Source organism: Pristiophorus japonicus, chromosome 15, assembly GCF_044704955.1.
Source record: "Pristiophorus japonicus isolate sPriJap1 chromosome 15, sPriJap1.hap1, whole genome shotgun sequence".
Taxonomy (NCBI): domain Eukaryota; kingdom Metazoa; phylum Chordata; class Chondrichthyes; family Pristiophoridae; genus Pristiophorus; species Pristiophorus japonicus.
Window position 1 is genome coordinate 73,417,143 of NC_091991.1, and position 12,914 is coordinate 73,430,056.

Sequence of the window (12,914 nt, forward strand, 5' to 3'; positions counted from 1 at the left end):
CGATCTTTGGTAGGGAAATCATTTCATTAATTTTAGTATTTTTATTTAAGATTACAGCATCCAATGTATTTATCTTTTAATAGATTTATTAATTGTTTTGGCTCCATTCAATCTGCTGAGTGCTGCTCAGAGGTTTGCACACACCTCTGTACTTTTGTACAACTTTCAGGTCTGACTCTTTAATGGAGCAATGGGCTGCAGAGACATGCTTGGCAGGGTTCACCCTGAGGATGGGAGGAGTGTTGGGAGGGCTACACCTGGTACACCTGGTCAGAAGCAGGGCAGCACACAGGAGAAGGCGTCGCAGTCAGCACTGTGCAGACAGGCAGCGGGCAAGGGGGGCAGCAGTCATGATTCATTCATTCTGCGCCAGACCAATGTGCCCGCCATGTTCACTGGCCCGAATCAGGATTGTGGTTGGCTACTTGGGGACAAGGGATATCCCCTGTCCACTTGACTGCTCACTCCTCTGCGAAACCCCAGGATAACGCCAGAGCATGTATACAATGATGGTCATTGTGCCACCAGGTGCATCATCGAGCAGTGCATTCGGCATCCTTAAGCAGAGGTTCCTGTGCCTGGACCGCTCTGGTGGCACCTCGCAGTACTCTCCAAAATGTGTCTCCATAATCATCGTGGTCTACTGCATGTAGCACAACCTGGCCATCATGAGGTGACAGCCGCTGGAGATCGAGCCAACAGTATTACCTGAGGAGGAGGAGGAGGGGGTGCAGGAGGAGGAAGAGGCATAGGAGGAGAAGGAGGAGGATCCCCGTGCCCCAGAGCTGGGAGGCATCGACCCATCACCACCCTGGAAGGGCCGGGTGCAGACTGGCCAGCAACTTCCCTGGGTTGGTGTGTCCTCATATATATGGAGGTGCCTGACATCTCCCCTGCAACCTCCCTCCATGTACTGCCTCTTTGCCAGGTCTCCCCACATCAGGAAACAGTATTTTGCTTCTGTCCTCCACACTGTCCATAAGTGACTCCAGCTCCATATCAGTGAACATGTTGGTTCTCCTTGCACCTCTTACACCAACCATTCTTCCAAACTCCTTCCCCCCTCAGGGCCTTGCTGCAAACCCTGGCCTTTAAAAAGGCCAGGGGGCAGCTGGCTCATTAGCAACCCTTACCAGCATGCTGAATTTCTCAGTGGTGATAATGCTCAAGTTAAGACAACCACTTCGCTGAAAACTCCACTTTGGAAGGGTTCATTCGCGCTCGAACCCATTTGTTCACTTTTGGAGCTGAATATGGGGTGGCCCAGCCACGAAACAATTTTGGTGCCAATGGCCACAAAAAGGTAAGGGGAGCACCAGCTTTCCAGCGGTACTGAATTTCGGGCCCTTGGTCTCCTTACCTAAGGAAGGATATACTTGCCACATTGGGAGTGCAATGAAGGTTCGCCAGACTGATTTCTGGGATGGGGGGATTGTCTTATGAGGAGAGATTGAGTAGACTAGGTCTATATTCTCTGGAGTTTAGAAGAATGAGAGGTAATCTCATTGAAACATACAACATTCTTGCAGAACTTGACAGGGTAGATGCAGAGAGGATATCTCCCTTGGCTGGTCATTCTAGAACCAGGGGCCAAAGTCTCAGAATACGGGGTTAGCCATTTAGGACTGAGATAAGGAGAAACTTCTTCACTGAGAATCTTTGGAATTCTCTACCTCAGAGAGCCGTGGCGGTTCAGTCGTTGAGTATATTCAAGACAGAGATTGATAGATTTCTGGATATTAAGGGAATTAGTGGATATGGGGATAGTGCAGGAAAGTGGAGTTGAGGTGGGGGATCAGCCATGATCTTATTGAATGGTGGAGCAGGCTCGAGGGACCGAGTGGTCTACTCCTGCTCCTAATTTTTATCTTCTTATGTTCTTATCTTCAATATATCTCCCATTAAGAAAAGCCTTGGTTGCAACACTCTAAGAGAAATATAAATTTTGATTTGAAACACACCACTTATGTGTAACTGACTTCCAAATCCTTACTGCAGAAAAATGTTCCAAAAAATCCTGAAATGTGACAATCTCTTTTGGGCTTTTAATATTTCCAGTGGCTGCCTCCTCCTGATATGGATGTTAGATCGTGACATCCTATTTTCTGAGTGCTGGCTTTGCCAGTCTTTCCTCATCACTCAGTCCTCGAATTGAAGAGATCAGTCCTATAGCGCATTTGGAAAGCAGTGACAGGATCGGTCCAAGTCAGCATGGATTTATGAACGGGAAATCATGCTTGACAAATCTTCTAGAATTTTTTGAGGATGTAACTGGTAGAGTGGACAAGGGAAAACCAGAGGATGTGGTGTATTTGGACTTTCAAAAGGTTTTTGACAAGGTCCCACACAAGAGATTAGTGTGCAAAATTAAAGCACATGGTATTGGGGGTAATGTATTGATGTGGATCGAGAAATGGTTGGCAGACAGAAAGCAGAGAGCAGGAATAAACGGGTCCTTTTTAGAACGGCAGGCAATGACTCATGGGGTGCCGCGGGGTTCAGTGCTGGGACCCCAGCTATTTACAATATACATTAATGATTCAGATGAAGGAATTGAATGTAATATCTCCAAGTTTGCAGATGACACTAAGCTGGGTGGCAGTGTGAGCTGTGAGCAGGATGCGAAGAGACTACAGGGTGACTTGGACAGGTTAGGTGAGTGGGCAAGTGCATGGCAGATGCAAAATAATGTGGATAAATATGAGATTATCCACTTTAGTGGCAAAAATAGAAAGACTGAATATTATCTGAATGGTGACCAATTAGGAAAAGGGGAGGTGCAACGAGACCTGGGTGTCATGGTGCATCAGTCATTGAAGTTTGGCATGCAGGTACAGCAGGTGGTGAAGAAGGCAAATGGCATGTTAGCCTTCATAGCTAGAGGATTTGAGTATATGAGCAGGGAAGTCTTACTGCAGTTGTACAGAGCCTTGGTGAGGCCACACCTGGAATATTGTGTTCAGTTTTGGTCCCCTAATCTGAGGAAAGACGTTCTTACTATTGAGGGAGTGCAGCGAAGGTTCACCAGATTGATTCCCGGGATGGGAGGACTGACATATGAGGAGAGACTGGATTAACTGGGCTTGTATCCACTGGAGTTTAGAAGAATGAGAGGAGATCTCATAGAAACATATAAAATTCTGAGGGGATTGGACAGGTTAGAGGCAGGAAGAATGTTCTCGTTGCTGGGGAGTTCCAGAACCAGGAGTCACAGTCTAAGAATAGAGGGTAAGCCATTTAGGACCGAGATGAGGAGAAACTTCTTCACTCAGAGAGTGGTTAACCTGTGGAATTCTCTACCACAGAAAGTAGTTGAGGCCAATTCACTAAATATATTCAAAAGGGAGTTAGATGAAGTCCTTACTACTCGGGGGATCAAGGGGTATGGCGTGAAAGCAGGAATCGGATACTGAAGTTTCATGTTCAGCCATGAACTCATTGAATGGCGGTGCAGGCTGGAAGGGCTGAATGGCCTGCTCCTGCACCTATTTTCTATGTTTCTATGTTTCTGACAATACCGGTATGAATATTTTTTGAATTCTCTGCTATTACCATGTTGGTTATTCCACAGTTGTCAGCTTTTCTTGATATAAAGTGTAATTTCAGTTATCTTTCCTAGAGGGGGATGAGGGGCTCCAACAAATGTTGCACCTCTGCTTTTGTTCAATTTACTCCAAACGTTAAAGCGAGTAACATTCAAGTGTAAGAACCGAAAGATGAATCAATTAAAAATGGCAATGATGCTTACGATCCCCTACAGACCTGTTTTTACCACCAAAGTGGATAACCTCACATTTATCCACATTATACTTCATCTGCCACGCATTTGCCCACTCACCTAACCTATCCAAGTCACTCTGCAGCCTCATAGCATCCTCCTCGCAGCTCACACTGCCACCCAACTTAGTGTCATCCGCAAATTTGGAGATACTACATTTAATCCCCTCGTCTAAATCATTAATGTACAATGTAAACAGCTGGGGCCCCAGCACAGAACCCTGCGGTACCCCACTAGTCACTGCCTGCCATTCCGAAAAGTACCCATTTACTCCTACTCTTTGCTTCCTGTCTGACAACCAGTTCTCAATCCACGTCAGCACACTACCCCCAATCCCATGTGCTTTAACTTTGCATATTAATCTCCTGTGTGGGACCTTGTCGAAAGCCTTCTGAAAGTCCAAATATACCACATCAACTGGTTCTCCTTTGTCCACTTTATTGGAAACATCCTCAAAAAATTCCAGAAGATTTGTCAAGCATGATCTCCCTTTCACAAATCCATGCTGACTTGGATCTATCATGTCACCATTTTCCAAATGCATTGCTATGACATCCTTAATAATTGATTTCATCATTTTACCCACTACTGAGGTCAGGCTGACCGGTCTATAATTCCCTGCTTTCTCTCTCCCTCCTTTTTTAAAAAGTGCGGTTACATTGGCTACCCTCCACTCGATAGGAACTGATCCAGAGTCAATGGAATGTTGGAAAATGACTGTCAATGCATCCGCTATTTCCAAGGCCACCTCCTTAAGTACTCTGGGATGCAGTCCATCAAGCCCTGGGGATTTATCGGCCTTCAATCCCATCAATTTCCCCAACACAATTTCCCGACTAATAAAGATTTCCCTCAGTTCCTCCTCCTTACTAGACCCTCTGACCCCTTTTATATCCGGAAGGTTGTTTGTGTCCTCCTTAGTGAATACTGAACCAAAGTACTTGTTCAATTGGTCTGCCATTTCTTTGTTCCCCGTTATGACTTCCCCTGATTCTGACTACAGGGGACCTTTTTCTCTTTACATACCTATAGAAACTTTTGCAATCCGCCTTAATGTTCCCTGCAAGCTTCTTCTCGTACTCCATTTTCCCTGCCCTAATCAAACCCTTTGTCCTCCTCTGCTGAGTTCTAAATTTCTCCCAGTCCCCAGGTTCGCTGCTATTTCTGGCCAATTTGTATGCCATTTCCTTGGCTTTAATACTATCCCTGATTTCCCTAGATAGCCACGGTTGAGCCACCTTCCCTTTTTTATTTTTACGCCAGACAGGAATGTACAATTGTTGTAATTCATCCATGCGGTCTCTAAATGTCTGCCATTGCCCATCCACAGTCAACCCCTTAAGTATCATTAGCCAATCTATCTTAGCCAATTCATGCCTCATACCTTCAAAGTTACCCTTCTTTAAGTTCTGGACCATGGTCTCTGAACTAACTGTTTCATTCTCCATCCTAATGCAGAATTCCACCATATTATGGTCACTCTTCCCTAAGGGGTCTCGCACAATGAGATTGCTAATTAATCCTCTCTCATTACACAACACCCAGTCTAAGATGGCCTCCCCCCTAGTTGGTTCCTCGACATATTGGTCTAAAAAACCATCCCTTATGCATTCCAGGAAATCCTCCTCCACCATATTGCTTCCAGTTTGGCTAGCCCAATCTATGTGCATATTAAAGTCACCCATTATAACTGCTGCACCTTTATTGCATGCACTCCTAATTTCCTGTTTGATGCCCTCCCCAACATCACTACTATTGTTTGGAGGTCTGTACACAACTCCCCTAACGATTTTTGCCCTTTAGTGTTCTGCAGCTCTACCCATATAGATTCCACATCATCCAAGCTAATGTCTTTCCTAACTATTGCATTAATCTCCTCTTTAACCAGCAATGCTACCCCACCTCCTTTTCCTTTTATTCTATCCTTCCTGAATGTTGAATACCCCTGGATGTTGAGTTCCCAGCCCTGATCATCCTGGAGCCACGTCTCCGTAATCCCAATCACATCATATTTGTTAACATCTATTTGCACAGTTAATTCATCCACCTTATTGCGGATACTCCTTGCATTAAGACACAAAGCCTTCAGGCTTGCTTTTTTAACACCTTTTGTCCTTTTAGAATTTTGCTGTACAGTGGCCCTTTTTGTTCTTTGCCTTGGGTTTCTCTGCCCTCCACTTTTCCTCATCTCCTTTCTGTCTTTTGCTTTTGCCTCCTTTTTGTCTCCCTCTGTCTCCCTGCATAGGTTCCCATCCCCCTGCAATATTAGTTTAACTCCTCCCCAACAGCACTAGCAAACACTCCCCCTTGGACATTGGTTCCGGTCCTGCCCAGGTGCAGACCGTCTGGTTTGTACTGGTCCCACCTCCCCCAGAACCGGTTCCAATGCCCCAGAGATAAAGTACCCTTTAGATAGTTCCTAAGCTTTCAAGTCAGTGTCAAGCAGCCGCACGGAGATTAATAAACAATATCAACTAAAGCACGGAAACCAAGGTGCACTTCATATATGTCTAATAAACACATCCATCATTTTGATTGACAGATTGATGTTTGTTTTAAGCATTCAGATTAGGTGTTAGCCATGGCTCAGTGGTAAAAAAACGAAAGACTTTCATTTATATAGTGCCTTTCACAACTACTGGATGTCTGAAAGCGGTTTACAGCCAATGAAGTACTTTTGGAGTTTTGTCACTGTTGTAATGTAGGAAATTGGCAGCTGCAGATTCACACACAGCAAGCTCCCACAAACAGGTATTAATGACCAGATAATATGTTTTTTATTATTATGTTGATTGAGGGATAATTATTGGCCAGGGTTAACTCCCCTGCTCTTCTTCAAAATAGTGTCATGGGATCTTTTATGTCACTTGAGAGAGCAGATAGGACCTTGGTTTAATTTCTCATCTGAAGGACAGCATCTCCGACTGGATTGTCAACCTAGATTTTTTGAACTCAGGTCCTTGGAGTGAGACTTGAACCCACAACCTTCTGACTCAGAGGTGAGTGTGCTACCCGCTGAGCCACACCTGACACTGCTTAGTAGTATTCTTACCTCTGAGTCAGAATATTGTGGTTTCAATTTTCATTCCAGGGGCTTGAGCAGATAATCTCGGCTGACAATCCAGTGCGAGTACTGAGGGAGTGTTGCACTGCCGGAGGTTCCATCTTTCGCATGAAGCGTTAAACTGAGGCCCTGTCTGCTTTCTCAGATGTTTGTAAAAGATCCCATGGCATTATTTCAAAGAGGAACATGGAAGATCTTCCCAGTGTCCTGCCAATATTTATCCCTCGACCAACACCTAAAACAGCTCATCTGGTCATTACTGTAAAGTCTTTACTCTACAACATGAAACTACACGAGGCACATTCCAGGGACAAGGCCATTCTGTGACCTTAGCTCTCTATTACAGGACTCCAGAAGTGATGACTCTGCGTGGGACCTCCTGATCATATACCTGTATGATCAGGTAAGGAGTGTCTCCCACAAGTTCACCCCTTGTGGTCAAGGTGTGCATCTAAGCTGAGTGTATACAGTAATACAGTGGTGTTACATTGTAGTTACAAACATGACAATTACCTCATTGCTGTTTGTGGGAGCTTGCTGTGTGAAAATTGGCTGCCGCTTTTCATACGCTACAACTGATTGCACTTCAAAAAAGTACTTCATTTGCTGTAAAGCGCTTTGAAACATCCTGAGGTTGCGAAAGATGTTATATACATGCAATGTATTTTGTTGTTTGTACTGCCTAGATCCAAATTGAATGTTCATAACCAGGAGAGAGCTTTGCACATGCATTTTGTTGTGTTCATACTCTATTTATTTGTTACAGCTCATTGGATGGGCATTAGGATCCTGCGGAGCTATTCACAGTTGCTGTATTCATTCTGGTTCATGCTAGTTTGAGACTCCATTTTGGGTTGTTGTATAAAGGACGCGGTTTAAGTTACTTTTCTCCTGGCACCGTTTGTCATTTATTTACGCGTTCACAACATAACTTGGTGACGAGGATGGCTCAAATTAACCCCCCGACCCCCCCCCCCACCGCCTTTCCTCTTCACACCCGGGGTCCCTCCAATCCCATGGCCGAGATGGAACAAAAGTTTTTCTACGTAGATCACAGCGAGTGGGTTAGACGGCGACAACGTAACACCAGCTCACTGCCATGCAATACTTATCCACTGCCTCGGTACCGAAGGCCAATGCATCTTTGGCCAAATTGAAGACACGGAGTCCTACGACAAAACGGTAAGCGCCCTAGAGAACTATTTTGGGCCAAAGAAAAGTATCGTGATGGAGAGATACCAATTTTGTAAAAGGGGGCAAGGGAATGGTGAACCAATCAAACAGTACATCATTACATTAACTGAACTGGCCACTACGTGTAACTTTGGAGCACTCACAGAGGAAATGATCAGGGATCAAATTATTGAGAAAACAACGATCCCCCACATTCAGGACTGCTTGCTAATGAAGGATGACAAATTGACATTGGACAAAGCAACTAATTTGGCCATCCAAATCGAATCAGTGCTTTACGATTCAAAAGCGATCAGATCTCCTGCTCCCCCTGTGCAGCTAAATGTGTGCTCACAAAGAAGATAGATGATCGATGGATCAAAGGAAGGATTCAGTAGCCATGGAAAGAACACCTGAGAAAAGGCAGGGATAAAACACACAGACGATGGGGGGACAGCAGGCAGCAGTTCGTCAGAGAAAGGTGACGTGGTCAGTCATCAGAAGTTGAGCTCCACGAACCCGTCAGACCACCGGGTCGATGGTGAGTGCGCAGGGAAACTGAAGCAGAGACTCAGCAAGGACGAGTGGGAACTTGGCTCCCATCAAGGAAGGGTGACCTGGTCAGTCATCAGAAGACACGCAGTGGACCTCTGGGACGATCATGAGCATGAAGGGAACTGAGGAACTCGTAACTATAACGTAGCTCAGCAGCTCAAGGGACAGACTGACAGATGTAATGGTGATAACAGGTTGATCAGTACTCAGTAAAGACTGCCATGCACAGTGGGCACTATACTTACTGGTGTCCTGTCATTATTTTCCAGAGTCGAATCTGAGAAGTAGTCGATAGTGTTAACTAATTGTTCTTGCCTGCTGCGATTTAATCCGGACAAAACCATCATCCTACACCTCTCTGTTACCTCATCAAAGAACTCAATCAGGCTAGTCATACCATTTTTCTTTAAAAAATCCATGCTTTCTGCCCTTTATTAACCAATGCTTAATTTTGAGGATTAATTTTGTCCTTGATAATGGTCTCTAGGGCCGCAATTTTGTGTACCTCGGCAGGTCTCAGTGCGGCCAGGGTAGTTGGCTGGTTCCGATCTCACTGCTGGCTCCAGCCCGCTGGGTAGAAAAGATTTTCCGTTAATTGGGCTTGTTTAACCCAGCCACCACGTTTCCCAGGCCATCATTTGACGATGTATCATCAGCCAGTTTCCTTACAGCGACAGAGGTGCAGGGCTACACCCAGACTCTTGCATGACTCCCTCCATAAGCTTATGGAGGGAGTCGCATCACATAGGGAGGTTCACTTCTCTTGCAATGGGTGGAAAAGACCTCCCCAAGACACCAACGCAGCCTGGTTGCACGTTGCACAGGAGGACACCAGCAGAGATGTTGTCAGGAGGACCAGGCTGCAATGGCGCAAATCTTTCAATGATCTCAGTAGATCAGAAAATGTTACTGCAAAGCCACACTCAACCTCATCCTGCTGTGCCATTCATCACATCCCCATCACTCTGCCTTCCCTACCTTACTCCTGCACATCCTTACACCAACTTACCTTGCACCTCCACCTATCCCTCTTTATCTGCATTATCACTGCCACATCGCACTAGCCATCCCTCACACTCACCCTCATCCTAATACAAATCATTCCAGCTAACAACACACGAGGGTAGGCACTTCGGTGTTTTAGCCAATGTTCATGTAAAGTTTCTGTTACTGTGCTGTCAAACATTGAAACCTTTATTTTCAACACTTTTCATTCTTGTGCAGATTTGTGTGAACCTTTGGAAGTGGCTCAGTGAGTTGCACTGAATGGTGAGACATAATGGTACCCCCCGCAATGGCGATGAGTGTGAAAGGAATGGTTTGGGCATTGTAGGGATGCTTTATGGTGCTCGTGTGGGATGAATGCAGAGAGGATGTTTCCACTGATAGGAGAGACTAGAACTAGGGGGCATAATTTTAGAATAAGGGGCTGCCCATTTAAAACTGAGATGAGAAGGAATTTCTTCTCTCAGAGGGTTTGTAAATCTGTGGAATTCGCTGCCTCAGAGAGCTGTGAAAGCCGGGACATTGAATAAATTTAAGACAGAGATAGACAGTTTCTTAAAGGATAAGGGATTAATGGGTTATGGGGAGTGGGCAGGGAAGTGGACTTGAGTCCATGATCGGATCAGCCATGATCGTATAAATGGCGGAGCAGGCTCGAGGGGCCTTATGGCCTACTCCTGCTCCTATTTCTTATGTTCTTATGTTCTTATGTTTAACCTGGCACATCATGTAGAAGCCAGCGTGTACAGTATCAAGTGAAGTAAATGTGGCCATGGTGAGGCCATCCCTGGTGTCCCGGGCAGCAATTTGGTCGGAGGCTGATGCCCTGTGTCCTGTGCAACATTAGTTGATTGTGGAGAAGGTTGGTGATGCTGGTGTGCCCGGTGATATTGGGACTGATTATGGTCGGATTCTAAGGACCAAGGTGAGATCGTTTCAAGGGCACCGATGCTAATGTAGTAGATAGCAGGTGAACTTGAGATGACAGAAGCGATCTGTCAATGGCAAGAAAGGCTGCTCCAATGAGATGACACTGGATAGAGAGATTTCTCCAAACACTTGCAACCTGCATAAAGGTCAATGTGCCTTCCAGAGCTTTTGATCTTTGAAAGTGAACAGATGTGAGATGGGAGCTTTTATAGCACAATTGCAGCTGTCAGGGAAAGAAATGAATTCATGGTCACCCAACTCCCGACCCCCTTACCTGATGTGATCCCCGAGTGGCATGGATTCTATGGGTGACATTGTAAAATGCTAAGCACAGCTCAAAATTGTCTTTAATAGCCCCTTAACAAGCTCTTAATCACCTAAATTGCCGCTGTGTGTTGGGTCTGTTCAGCGTTGACAGACCTAACATCTTGGAAAGTAATGTGGTGGTGGCTTGACAGTGGGGTTTCGACCTGTTGTCAATCATTTTGAATTTAACAGCTGACCTGCCACCGATCCCGTCCGCTGAGCATCGACAAAATTCCGGCCCTAATTTTCCCACCAATGAAGTTAGACTGATTGGCCTGTTAGTTACCAAGTTTATCCCTCTCCCCTTTTTTGAACAGGGGTGCAACATTTTCAATCTTCCAGTCATCTGGCAGCACTCCCATATCTAAGGTGATTGAAAGATTGTGGTCTGAGCTTTTGCTAGCTCCACAAAACTTCCCTCAGCAAACTAGGATGAATTCCATCTGTACCGGGTGACTTGTTAACTTTGAGTGATGCCAACCTATTTAGTATCGCTTTTCTATCTATTTTTATCCTATACCATATCTCTACTCCCCCCTCCTCTACTGCAAAATTAACTTTATCCTCTTCCTCTGTCAAGACAGATGTAAAGTACTCATTCAGTACCTCAGTCATGTCCTCTTCCTCCACAAGAAGATGTTCTTTTATGTGCCTATATGGGTGAAGAGGGATTGGGGTCTTGCAGACTCCAGGGGGGATGATTTTTGACGAATACTTGAGGCGGTAAAGAGGTGGTCAAGATGGGGTCTTAAGCTGAAACGTCAGGTTAGCCCACGTTTAGCGCAAGACGCCACCTTGGTAAAGGAGTTGAAGGCAGCGCTAGGAGTGGTCACCTGGAGGCTTGTTAAACAACTGATTGCCACTTATAATGCCTGATTCGGCTCATTAAAGATGCTGCACAGCATTCTGGTGGCTGGTGCTTCAACTACTGCCCTCTCTTAACAAAACCAGCTATTTGGGAGTGAACACGGCATTGATGTCGATTTCAAGCGCTACTTAAAGAGATATTCACCACTTAAAAGGATACACACCATTTCATGGTCATTGCTGCTGGAGCTGTGAAGAGTACCTCTGAAACACGTCGAGAGATTTCTAGAACACTTTGTCAAGAGTTCATCAACACTTAAGCAACATTTATTCTGGAAATCCTCTGAGGACTTCACCTAAAAAGAGTAAGTGCTGCACTACTCAATCTTATTGGACACCTTATAGGAGTCACCAGGAGCAAGGGAGTGTTTGGTCATCGGCATCTTGCGAGGGGTCGCCCTTGGTCTGGACGAGGATAGGGAGGAGGCCATGAGGCCCGGCAGAGCAGCATGAGCTGCTGCAGGAGAGAGCGACAGGAGGGCAAGGTGGTGTCCTTGTTGGTGAGGTTGGAGGGGGCAGAGGAGAGGGGTTTAAGAAAATGGTTGGTAGTGGAGAAGAGAAGCTGGGGTTATCTTTGCATTCCAGGATTATCATTTTTGGTAGAGGAGAGCAGCAACTAATAATGCTTGATGTGGTCCAGCCAGATATGGCGATCAACGGCTAAACCAGTTGTGTATCAGAGATCCTTAAGTCTGTGCCTCTTGCAATTGCTGGGCTGAGGATGGACACCATACGAGGGGAAACAACCAGGGTGGAAAAGAGTAAAGATTTTACTGGGACAGGGCATCAAAGGCTGTCAAGGAAACATAATATTAAAATTAGAACCAGGACATTCAGCGGTGAAATCAGATAACACTTTTAAAACAAAGGGTAGCAGCAATCTGGAACTATCTCCTCCAAAGGATTGTAGATTCTAGCACAATTGGAGCTTTCAAGACTGAGATAGTTAGAATTTTAATAGGTAAGGGTATCAAGAGATATAGAGCAAAGGCAGGTAAAAGGAGTTGAGGTGCAAATCTGCCATGATCTAAGTGAATGTCCTTCTCCTGTTCCTATTTGCAGTGGTGAATGCAGAAGGAAGTGGGGTTGGAAAGAGGTAGAGGGGTCTGGGTTTTGCAAGGAAATGGCTAGAGATGGCCTTGTCAGTAATTGAAACCATGGAAATAGTGAAGTCAGGGAAGATGGAAAAGTTGAGGGGTTAGCCAGGAATAAGGATAGGAGAGTTTAAAGGACAAC